Here is a 13,370-nt window from a genome sequence, read left to right as displayed (position 1 = left end):
GAGTTTTAGGCCATTTCCCATAACGGGGTGAGAGGGGTGTTTTGAGCACTAAAACTTGTAGCTGTTTGATTACAGCTGTCTACAGCTGTCACCCACAGACTGTAGAAGAAAGCTGTTTTCAGGAAAATCCTGCTTGCTTAGACCATTTTTGAGAAAACTTATTTTTTTTCAGTAACTGTTCTGCATTTTTATTTTTCTGAATCTGTTTTGGAACTGGATAATAAGCCAAAAAATGTTGATTCCCTTGTGTTCTACAATCTCAATGACCAAAGCATAATGCATTCCTTTTTCCCCCTCACACCATTTAAGAGCCAGGTAATTTGAACAATTCTAGCATCTTCCTTGCTTTTGTACTCACACGGTAAAACCTAAAATTATGCACAAGATTCATCAAAGCTGAGCTGTGTTGCTAAGAAGTGTGTAACTCAGATATAGAATGAGCCATTTAAAGAAGTTATTGATGCCAACATTAAATTTACAATTATTCATAAAAGAAAACCATTTGAAGAATTCCCCATGCTGCAAGTACACAAAATAGTTTGCTACGCATAAGAAGTTACATTTATTAATAGCCTTTTTTGCCAGAATCTCATTTCACCAAAGGAAACTTCATCCTCCAATGGGAATAGGAATCACATGAACGTCACAGTTGCTACAAGTTTATTCACCATAACAAAAAAAGACATCGAACTATCTGTTAAAAATGATGTTTCAAAGTAGGCAGCTGTCTAGAATGTAGGACACAAGAAAACTTAGATGTAAAAAACTTTTGTAATTAATGAACGTTATTAACTACACCTTTTTCCCCCCCTTGGGTTCATACATACTGTTAGAAATGTTTCAAGCAAATCTTGTTTCTGTATCATTTAATTTATGTTATATATGCTGTCAAAATTTTTTATTGATGATGTTTCACTTATTCTCTTGTATATATGTATCTCATATCTAGGTCCTTAGCTTTTCAGCCAGCTGGGCTACTACCCTATTTAGAACCTATTTAGAAACTTTTTTAGAAATATGATTATGCTGAATACAGTTTTCATGTGGCCCTAGGAATGGGCCACCATGACCACCTCCTTTTTTTTTTTTTCCTAAGAAATCTCTGTGTGCTTGTCAAAGTCTTCTAAGGAATAAGGAATTCACAGTTTCTGCTTTGAAGCAGTCCTTCTGTAACAGGCTTGTACTTTTTGAATGTAACCAGCTTCTAACTTCCGTTGCTGGCCAGGAGTATGTCCAAGGCAGGATCCCAAATACCCCAGAGACAAGACCAGAACCCCGCTTTCCTTAATTTTCATGGTCCATAAAAAGCATTCAGCATCAGAGACCAAAACCATTGGAAAAAAGACTGGAAATATGGCTGTGGGGCAGTATAGAAAGGCACTTCTGTGAAGTTAGATCACCCTTTTCAAGATGTGTTTACATCATTTAGTGATAAAGTTTTGCTTAGAAAAACACAGTTCTGTGGTTTTGAAGTGGTCATCTATGAGTCCTTTCAATTAAGGAAATTGTGCCTACATCTGAAAAACTCAGAACCAATGAATAGCATAGAGCAAGAAATAAAATTTGACATTTGGTAAACCCTGGTTCTAGTTTATCGCCAACACAGGCACTAAGTAGCCCTAGCCTAGTGCTCTGATATTCTGTTAGTGGTTAAAGCATGCTCCTAACCATATCCCAGTTTAGTTTCATCTGAAGGGAATAAATTTCAATGGCTGGAGACCTCACCATAGTGTAAACCATGAGAGGCATGGATTAGGATTTCTGTGTCAACCCATTGGCCTGGTCAGGTCTAAAACCCTAAAGCAGATGCACCAAGACACAGCTCAGGGCTTTAGATATCTTCTATTGCATCAACAACTGCTGCTTTCATCTGATTTGAGGTTGTTCAGTCTGCATTTAGGGGAACCTTGACACACTTGTGCTGACTTTCATGGCTCTAACTTGGGTCTTTGGGTGCTTGTGACCTAAAAAAGCTGCCTGTGAATGCTCTGAGCTCAGAAGGAATCCCTGGCATGTGTCAATAGTGGTATTCAGGTATTCATAGTTCAAGAGTAGTACTGTCAGGTCAATTCTCTACTTTTACATTAAGCATATATTTTCTTCCTTCTTGCATTACCATCTCCATAACAACTTGTCCTCAGCCTATTCCAGGACTTTCCCAGGCTGCCTAAATGGCAGTCAGACTTCTTTTACCAGGCATGTCCATTTTATTTACTTTATAATGTAAAATAAGCCCCTTCCCTTTTTCTTTTTTTTTTTTTTTAATTCCAGTATCAGTTTTACTTACCAGGTCAGGTTGCTCTAAGACCTTCATTCTAACAGCTCACATGAAGATGAAAATGGCAGAACAGGCATATGAATCTGGCTTCTCACAGCAGATGGATGTCTTAACTACTGACTCTTCTGAAATGAATGAACTCTGTTCTCTTCTTCTTCTTCCCACTCTCGCTGGAAATTAAAATCTGGACCTGTGAAATTTTTTCCAATTAAAGTTTCAATGATTTTGGCATGTTCTAACAAAACCATTGCATCAAAAATGCCTTACACATAATTGGTTGAGCCAACAGATGTCACATTATGGCTTAAGCCCTCCTGAGCAATAAGGATCAGAAAGTGGCATTTTTAATAAAAGAGCTTTTTCGTCAGTAAACCCGAGACATGACCAGTAGATAGATTAATGTCTGTGTGCATCCAAGTTGCCCACAGATGGTGGAATAATCTTGGACTGGTTTTCTTGGGCAATGACTTGAGATTTTCTTCATAAAACATTTTTCTAAAAGCCATTAAGGTCTGTCAGATTAAAATAAAATCTGCAATGCCTTGAGGAGTCAGCAAAAAAACCCACAAAATTATAAAATTAATTTCTGTTTATATGTCAAGCTCAACTCCATTTTCAAAATATAACCAATAGCTAATTTTCCAGTAACCACTCTTATAGGGACTTGATGAAAATCTATTGTGTAATTACAATAATATTTCCAATATATGCTTATCCAACATTTTCAGGTATCTTATCACATTTTTAGATCGTTCTTGATCTAAACCTAAACCACAATAAATAACACATTGTGTCCAAGGACACATTTGGTCATTTGATGTCACAATTTTGAGAAATGTCACTTATGTTTTGGAAGCAAAAGAGAGTACCCTGCTTCTCATTGTCTTTGAGCAGATATTTGCTCTATTGTATAGCCATGTGTACAGTCATTTCCCATGGGATTTCAGACCATTTTCCTTTTTGGCTGTTCCTACCCTGACATTCTGTGTGCCAATTCAACCTTGTTCTATTTGCATCCATGTGATAGGATTGATCATGCAGTAAGTGTGTTCCCATAGTGGAGTAATTTTTACAGGGCTAACAATTGTGCTGTGTTAAACTCATCTGGGAGCCAGAGAAGGAAAAATCCTCCATGATTTCACTTGCCAGTCATGCCAAAGAATTAATTCTAAAAACTAAATTAATTTACATAAACCCCATCTCTCCCTGCTATTTTTTGTGATCAGCATTAGATTATTTGTTATACTCTGTTGTCAGATGTCACTGGCAGAGTACCAGCATCAGAGAGTGGCTATGCTTCCAGCAGAAGGAAGTTTGGTAACCTTGACAAATTTTCTTTGGTTGCCTTTACAAGAATTACATGCTACTGTGGCCAGAACAAGCAGTGAGCTGTGATATATTTTGTTAGAGGCTTTGATGCCTATCCTCATCCAGAATAGGAGGAATTATTTAATATATAGCTTGCAAAAAATCATCTTTCTATAGAATGCATGTTGTCTTATTTGCATGTATATATACTAGGATGTATACACAGAGCAAAAGAGATGTTTGTGAAAGCCTCCAAAACAAAGAAAACAGTTGGAGAAGGTGGAACAGTTTCCTGATGTAAGTTGAAGCATCAGGTAACCTGAGGAATGATGGCAGATGTCTGAAACATGACCCAGAACACCCAGAGGATCAGAACTAAAGCAGGAGAATTTCAGTGATCCACAGGCTTCTAGCACAGAAGAGTGTGCTTAACACTTAGAGTCTTCTCTAAAGATTCTTCTGCTAAAGAGAGCTTTAGCATGTCTAAGACTCAGACAAAAACTCCTCACCACCTCCCATTCAGGATGGCAACAGGGAGGAACAGGAGGGTGAAGACCAGAATGACCATTTGTGCAGGTTTTGCAGTTTTACTTGGCGTGTGAGAGTTTCCAAAACCTTCTTCTCACCTTGTTTTCCCCCACCTGCAGTTCACCCAACCAGGAGGACAGTTTGCCTTCCATGGTGGGGTTTTATTTCCTCTCAAAATTCAAGCCTCCATGAAGAAGTCTCCCATTCAAAAGTTCAGTCAAAACAAATGCCTTTCAAGAGAAATTAATAACTTCAGCTTCATTAAGGAGTGTAGGATTTTTTTAAGGGAAAACATTGGGTTGAAAAACTAAGAGCCAGCTCTAGATCACGCCACTGTAAACTGCAGTGCAGTCATGTAGTGCTTAAAACCTAATTGCTCATAAAGATGAACACTCCTTTACATGTGCTACTGCGACATCCTTCACCAAACTTCAAAAGAAGGGGTTTGGAACTGAAGATAGCCTCTAAGCTCTTAAACTGTTTTTTCTCTGCTCAGATTTCCTTACAGTCCGCAGAGGAGAGTTATTATATTTCTCCAACTGACAGCAAAGACTGAGCCAAAGTCTCCTCCTTCTCCTGATTTACAGGAATATAATAATTCTCAAGTCAACTGAGCTAAAACTGGTGTAAACAAGAAGAACCAGGCCCCCAGGAACAGGAGTACTGCAGGAGCAGTCATCACTTTTAAAACATGGCAAGGTTTCAGGAAAGCACTGCAGATGCTTTGGCTCTGTCCCTCGTTCAAGCTGAGCACTGCTCTTTGCTTATTTCCACCAAGTCTCTTTAGGCATTCATGCTAATACCTTGTGCTTGATAGGAGATGAGTGTTTTATAATTAAGCACACATACATGAAATACCCCAAACTACATTAAGCTTAAACACATTTTCAAAAAGTTGTAAAATACTCTTGCCAGATTCTATACTCTCAAATGGATTAATCTGAAAAACAACTGGGACTCAATTTAGACCTTCCTGGCAGCAAGCAGGAGAAACGTCAAGCCCAATATTTTACTTTATTGAAGACCCTCTTAGGAGTCCATCAGAAGGAACTCTATCTGCCTGGTAGCCAGCGATCAGTGGGAGGTAATATTTAGTTTATTAATGTGGCTTTGATTTTTTTTTTCCACACTGTTGATGTGTAGTAGTAAACTAAGACCTTGATCCAATTTCCCCTTCTCCCTTTCTGCAGAAAAGGCAGTGAAACATAGATAAAGTTAACAAGATACTGCATAATATCAAACTGCATTTGGTAGGTCCCAAGTTTACCAGACACAGAGTTTATTTGTACCCTAGGATGTCTGCATTAAAACATATTCACAGAAACTGAACACAATTTAACAGACCCTGTGCTGGAGTCAAGGTTAATTTTGAAATAACCCTTCAGTCTCAAGGCAACGGTATGGATTAGCAAGTGTTTTTGTCGCACAGAAGAGTGGCTTTCACTGGTACTTGACAGAACAGGTAAACCACTGTAAGAGTTCTGATCATAAATAGGCTGCAGCTTAGTTACCAGCAATGGATTTTAAAAATAAAATGAGCCAATGCAAACGGCAGAAAGTTTTTGCCATGTTTCCTTGTCAATAAATCAGAATGAACTGCAGATTCAGGCAGAGATGCTGTCTCAAATGTTATGATTCATGTCTCCCATCACATTACTTTTGACTTATACTGTTATTTGTGGGGTCTAAGGTTGCGCTGCTGGGGAGTGAGAATATGTTGGGGCTAAAACAGCTGACTGGGGTAAAACTCATGTGGAATAAATACTCAGAGCATGAAAACACAGCAGAAAGTAAAGACAGGAACTCTTGACTAATCCTGTATGACAGTGAAGCGCATATGGAGCTCCTGACTTCCAGTGATGACTTCAGTGGGGCTCTGGAGTGCCTAACTGCTATTGGCAGAGGTGTGAACACTTCACAGGCCATTCCACATAACTGACAAGCTAACAGGCAGGCAACTAGTGTTGTAGAAAAATCTTTAGACTGATGCTCTGGCCTTCAGCAGAGAGGTACTTCACTGATGAAGTCTAGATTGCATAAATATCCAGGCCATGCAAATTAAGTTTTCTGTGCTGGGTTGTAGCTTCCACTCCATGCTAAGGGTGTTGATGAGATTTGATTTATTTTCCACCAAGGACAAAATGAGGAGGAATATTGGTCCTAAGGGAAAGTTCCTTTAACTTTCAGTAGCAAATGGGAACTTGGAACCTGGTTTCCAGCAGAACAGGAAAGCAGAGACCAAGAAGAGACAGAAGAAGTGGTGTGTATGTCAACATCTGTGGAAAAGTAAGCTAGCTCCACTAGGGTTTGGGATTTTGCAATGATCTCAATAAATGGAGAACTGATCCCAACAAAACTGGAAGATATGATACATCTACAATTAAGAAGCAGAAATAACCACTGGCCAATGAAATCAGAAATACAGACATTACTGTACAAAAAACCCAAACCCAGAAATACAGGAGTTGTTCACAGTACTTGAAAAACCCCTTCTGAATATGCAATCTGAAGTGATAAGGAAGAGAAAACATTAATTTGAATTGTATTAATGTGTCCAAGTCTAAGCAATTAAGCTTGTTTCCATACTTCTCTCCATTTTGAGGCAAGCAGAAGTTCAGGAAATAATGAGTGGTTGCAATGATTTATTGAACCACTGGTGGCTTAAGAGGATGTCAGAAACACTTATGTTTTTTGTCTCAAAGTTAGGAAACAACAATTAGACAGTGCAATACAAGCATCTACATAGAAAAGGAATTACATTATCACATATGATAAGCATTGAAAAAAAATACTTAGGAAAGGTGGTCCTAACTCTGACCTCTGAATCAAGAAGTGGTGTGCCCAGAAGTGGATTATTCCTAAGGGAAAAGTGTGATTGTTAGTGTTTTATTGTGTGTTTTTTTTGTTTAGTTGGTTTTTAATTTTTTTTTGTAATATCAGAGAGGATACAACTTGAAGAACCAAAATCTAGAAGTTTAAAGTCCTCAGAAAAAGAAAACCAGGTCTACCTTTAGTAGTAACATGGAACTCCTTTTTCAACAATATTTTAAGATTGTTTTATTCCTTCCCCTATTTTGTGGGGGCTGCTATAAGACATCTGTTCCTTAAAGTGGCTACTTCTCTTATTACATATTGGTAGCTCTAATAAAATTGTGTTTATCCACAGATATATAAAACAAACAGCATTTTTCTAGTATTTATATATAGTATTTACAAAAAAGGTTTCCAGTGTGGAAGTCAATCCAATCTAATCACAGATTTTCTGTCACATTTACCTTGGTACCAGGACTCCTATCCATCTAGGAAATTATTTCTTGTAGAGATACAGGGCCAAATTCTCCTGTCAGTTACACCAGTATGCACTTGGAGGGCCTCCAAATTAGCTAAAAATCAACAGAGGTAGCTTAATATGTTCTGGTGTAAATCAGAAGAGTATTTGGCTTCTGATCTTTTGATAATTATTCAAGAGTAAACAGCTCTCAGTTGCATCACAGGAGAGCCCTGGAATGTGAAATATCAGAAAACCACAAATACACTAAAACCATAAAATTAAGGAATTTAACAAAAAATGCCCCTTGTTTACTCCTCCACCCATTGCCAGTTTTTGCAGAATACCCTTTTGAGCACTGACCTGCACTAGGACACCCCCAGGATGCTGGTTTATTGTGTTTGTAGCTCGTAACTGCCAGTGCCTTAGGAGATAAGAGTTTGTAGCAACACATGGCAATAGGGGATCTGTGCGCCCATGCTTCATTACTTCTTGACCTTTCAGATGATACCCAATTGAAAAAGGATCAGCTTTTACATCTGGCAAAAGCCTAATTTACTAATGTGCTGTCCTCCTGAGTCACTGCTGCAGCACGTCTGCTGAACTTGGATATCTTGACCCCCTCTCCGTTCATTGTTGCTCAGTTATTTACTTTTGACACACCCATAACCTTGGTGTTGCTTTGGAGCTTCAAAATTTGGGGTGGAAGCATGAATGGACTTTATATTTGAAGTGAAAGAAAACCAATGATGAATTTTTAACCCAAAATTCTCAAGGCAGTCATCTACCAAAGGAAAAAAAAAAAAAACAAACCCAAAACAAAACACCAGACAAACCCTATAACACAACAGGAAGAAAAAACATAAAAAACAAAAAACCCCAAACCTCATACACTGCCAAGAAATTTGACTTGGCTCAGAGCCTCAGCATATTAATTAGGTCATTTTTTCCAGAGTCTTCTTCCCACAGTACCTTTAGAAGAAAGGAACTGTGGGTTCTGTGTCCCACCAATTCTCTGGCAACACATTGTGTTGGCAACTACAAACAAAAAGGGTTATATGAACTGGACCAGGGAGGGGAGATGAACCCTGGCTTTAACTCCCACTAGAAACGCTTATTTTCACTTAACATTTTCTTCTGTTATTTTAAGTAATCTCAGTTTCTGAGATCCAGTTCACTTCTTAAACCACAGAAGTGTTGGTGCAGGAATGTCTACACAGGAGTGAGGGTATGGGAGGGAAAGCACAGGGTGGTGGCAGTGTCAGCTTCTATTGGCTCAAAGTCACAGTGGCCACAAGATAGTGTTTCATAGAAAACATATGTAATGACATCAAAAGAAACTATTTTCTAAAAGTTAAATGTCATCATGTGATCACATATAAATGTTGCTCCATTATTAGCCATCTGCTTCTTCTAAAAGTTACCCATTTCAAAGCTTGAAGCTATTAACCACCAAATTTCATTTCTGGAATGGGTTCCTTCTCCCAGCTTTTTCTTATACACATAAGACTATGATCCTACCCTGAATATCTGGATTGCTGAAACAGAGTATAATATATAAAAAATTATTGTAGAAGATTTTTTTTTTGCAGAAGACCTCCAGTGAGCAGTATAGCCTTATATCTTCCTTTGCTCTTTTTTTTGTGTTTTTTTTTTGTTGTTTTTTTTTTTGTTTTTTGTTGTTTGTTTGTTGTTTTTGTTTTGTTTTTGTTTTTTTCTAATTTGACTTTTTAATGGTGGGATTTTTCACAACTGGCTAGTGTGGTGTGAACTCAATCCCTTTTCTGAAAACTTGGGCATGAGTGACTGTCCCATGCTCTCCAGCACAGCTGCTTGCTGTGCATGTGCATATTGAGCCTGATCAGGTCCTCAGCCAGCAACATTCTCAGACATGATCTCTGATTTGAAAAGCTCAGCCTGCTTGGCTTTCTTATGATGGGATTTAGTCAGTTTTGCCTCAATAAACTGGGACAAAACCCAGCAGCTGGTTGGGAAATAGGTCTTTGAGTGTCAGAAATCACTTTACCAATAGTAGTTGGCAATGCATAAATTAAAAGTTAGCTTTTAGAACCCTAGGATGGGTTCTTCCTCACTTAAGAGAGGGCAAGTCCCAGGTTAGCCTCCACCACATTTTTTTTATTTTTGAAACCAAGAGGATGGAGAGGACAGAAGCATTAGCCCCATGCTAGTGCCAGCTATTCCACTGCACATCCCACGTCCTTCCAAATGGTTTTATTTCATTGTTTCAATCAGCAGGCAAGGTGGGTTCTACCTGCAGTACACACTTGACAAACACCTAGACTTCTTTGAATAATATGTATCAGATCAAAAATTATCAAAATCAGGTTCATCCACACTTTGAAAACAGTTCTGTGATTAACAAAGTTTGCTGGAAAATCCTCTGAAATCTCGAGGGCCAAAGGCAAGAATCTGGATTTCCTCCAAGACAGATTTTGTAAAAGTACTCTCAGATAAGGAAGGCATTCTGCTCCCTGTAGTCACACACTCCCAAGGCTTTAAAAATGGACAAACAGCTTCCTGAAGACAGTTTGGGAATACTCTGGGAATAATTCCTTGTCATCTACAAAAGCAAATTTTGCTTTCTGCCTTCATGACTCATTCACAGAGATGTTCCCCATTCATTGCAACACCATCCACATTCCATGCAAAGCTGCCATCCTATGGATATAGCTAAAAATTGACTAAATTGACATAAAGAACTGGGAGTGTAAGCTGCAGAAAAAAGTGGGAAGAAATCACACGGTATCTGAAATTTTCTGAACCAGTTGTACTGGTATTATAACATGCCAAAGCTTGTAATTTGGCACTGCAGTGCAAAAGCTAGAGTCCAGCAACAAATGTTGAACATCCCTATCAACTATTTCTCTTTGTTTGGGATCCATGAAAGCAAAGTTAGTAGAAAAGAATGAAACTGAAGCCTACATAGGAAGGAATATGCTGAACTGGTTGTGTAGGCAAAACAAAAAGGCTGTCCCACGTATTCTTAGAAAAGTGTGGTATCTGTTATCATAGGCATTGCCATTTCACAGAGATGGAGACCACACATTTAATTCTTTTCTATAGTTTTTTTTTTTTAAGAGGTGGTTTCAAGCTACTCTCTGAGGAGCAGAGCTGGTTAATTGTAGCCCTGCTGGATTCCACATATCACAAAGGGCTCAACAAGAGCTAAAGAAAGAGAGTTTAATCAGATCTGGAAAAGATGGTTCTTAATGGAAGTGAATTCTGCAGAGGATGATAATCATTAAAACTGAGGAGTTAATCAAAAATCCTAAAACAAGAAGGGAAATTTGAAGCATCCAGGAAACATTATCCCTCCTCCTTAAAAAGTAGGTGAAACAAAGAAAAGCACAATTCATAAAAGGTTTTAAAAGCAAAACACAGTGGTCATTTCTCAGTCACCTCCTCAGCCACAGAAAAGGGGAAGTTCTCATTCCTGAGTCAGAATCACAGGACAGGTTATTGCATGGTGATTACTTTGAGACGGTGATTAAAGGAGTAATTTAAAACACTAGGATTACTAAAGGAAAGGGGAAGTTAAAACTGCCTTGGGAAAATTATTCCACATCCTCTACAAAGAAGGAAAATAACCTATCCTTGAATGCCACTCTGGAGGACATAATTAAAGAGGAATGAGAACTCCCTAACAAAGGAAAGTGTTTTAATGGGGCAGTACATGAAACACGGTGCCACAGAAAGGGAAAAGCCAGAGTGTGTGGGTGTTGGGGAGGGGGTGGGCTCAGTTCCAGCTCCAAAGGCAAGCTGTGGCCCCAGCAAACCAGGGGGGAGTCCTTCCAACCCAGTATCCTGCCCTGTGTGCCCCTCTAATAAGGAAGTGGAAGGCACTTCTGTGACTAAATGATGAGACTGCAGCTGCTTCTTTGCTGACACCCTTCTTGGCCACCTGCTTTGCCAAGATGATTTTAGCACAGCTTCATGAGAGAAAAGAATGAGCCTGTGCTAAGCTTAAACATGCTAAGTCACTAAAATGTAAAATATTTTTGGCCCCAATTAACAGTTCTAATGGCTTCCTGTCTTCTACAGCTCTGTTGCTTTGGTTTTTCAACCTTGGTTTTCAACCTTGACCAGCTGGGCAAAGCCCAGGGCTGCAACTGGTCTGATTTCAGTGCTGACCCTGCTTGGAGCAGGAGGTGGGACCCCCCTGAATGACAGTAACTTTCTGTCTCTCTGGCTAAGGTCACTGTAAAGTGAGTGCTCTATAACAGACTCACATTATCACACTGATTTTAAAGATCTATAACAAGCTAGAGCACAGTCCTGAAGGGATACAGTGCCTCTACTAACTTTTGAGTGTTGCTCAAAACACAGATGAAAATACTTTGGACAAATCATATATTTAGGAAAACATTTTGATTAAATGAAACAGAAAAAAAGCACTTCCCCAGAGAGTAACAAAAATAGAAAGTTAAGGCAAATTCTTATTGGGGTGTAAAACGAAATCTAATTTAGAAGAAATATCCTTGAAACTGATGTCTTATGTCTTAAAGTAGTAGCCCCAAATAGCAAGAAAAGCTAATGTAAATCCTACATTTCTAAGTTTAGGGTTTTTTGACCCTGAAAGTATCTCATCTACCTCATAGCTGGTTACAACCTGAATTTCTTGTACATGACTGTCATACCACTATTTAAGGTATTAATTTTCAGCCTGAAACATCAATAACTGATATAATGGCATCTCATAATAAGATTTTTTGTTTGTTTAAGCTGCATACCTTATCAACCCATCCAGCAGGCAATAGAACTTAAACCAGCAGCCATGGCCTTCACCTGTTCCTTGGGAGCCCAAGCACTGTGGGACTGCTTACTCTAAGGGCATGTTCTGTGAAATATTACACTTTTAAAAAAGTTGTCACACTCACAGCACCCACCCCAAAGCTCTGGCCTGTGCCAGCCCAGCTTCCCTGCATGAACCACACTGTCCCAGGTCCCACAGAGCACAGCAGGGTGACTGCAAGGACTGCTGCTTCTTCTTGCCCAGAGTATGGGGCAGACCCACATGAGAATCTCCAGCAGGAGAAAAACCTGTTTCTCCTCCCCAAGGCTGGAATAAGAAACATCTGGGATACCTCTCTTTATATTTACCCCCACCTGAAACTGCTCCAGCTGTTTGTATCCAGAAAATACCAGTAAAAGACACACACTCATCTCTGAAGACACTGTAAAACAGACACTGCTTTTTAAACAAGGAGATTGTGTGTCCTTAAACAAGGAGATTGATGCTGCAGCACTTTTAGCAGCATCTGAGAGGAAGGGCCTCATACCCACAGCCTATAAACCCCAGTCACTTATCCAACATGTATATGCATGGGTCATTATCCTTCCTGTATTTCAAACCAACATTTTGCAGGAGAGTATCCATTTTCCAAAAAAAATTATACAAAGGTCCTCTATTTAAACCCTGAACTTTAAGCTTAATGGCTACCTCAATCACATTCACAGGGGGAATATCTTCTTACTCAGCATTCAAAATCACCAAGTTCCTACAGACCTGCAAGGAAGCATTTTAAAACTGCTTATGGCCTCTTAACCAGCTACATTTTCTTCCTACTCATAGACATTTGCAGAATGAAAATATCAGTTATACATCTGCATCAGATCTAAGAGACACAGGTATGAAAGGCACACTCCTGTGCTTTATTGCCATTTATATCCACCCACACACACACACTGCAGCACAGTTAATTTTTAAACTATTGTGTGTCTTATAGTGCAGCTGTCTAAATAGAACTTGGTTGCAAACTATTTTCTTAGCTGGTATTCAAATTTTTCTGTCTTCTCACAGATTTGCCTGCTAAATCCTCCTGCAGTTGAGCACTAGCTAGCTAATATTTGGCTCCTTCTTCCCACATTCAAGCTGCCCACATTCAAAACGTCTGCAGTGTTTCCTCCCACCCTCACCTCCTGTTCCTGTCTCGTGGATTAGTGTTGCCACATCACCCAGAGTTCTTC

The sequence above is a fragment of the Passer domesticus genome, chromosome 5, assembly GCF_036417665.1.
Source record: "Passer domesticus isolate bPasDom1 chromosome 5, bPasDom1.hap1, whole genome shotgun sequence".
NCBI classification, from domain to species: Eukaryota; Metazoa; Chordata; class Aves; order Passeriformes; family Passeridae; genus Passer; species Passer domesticus.
The sequence above is the reverse complement of the archived record's forward strand: the minus strand, read 5'-3'. Positions refer to the sequence as shown.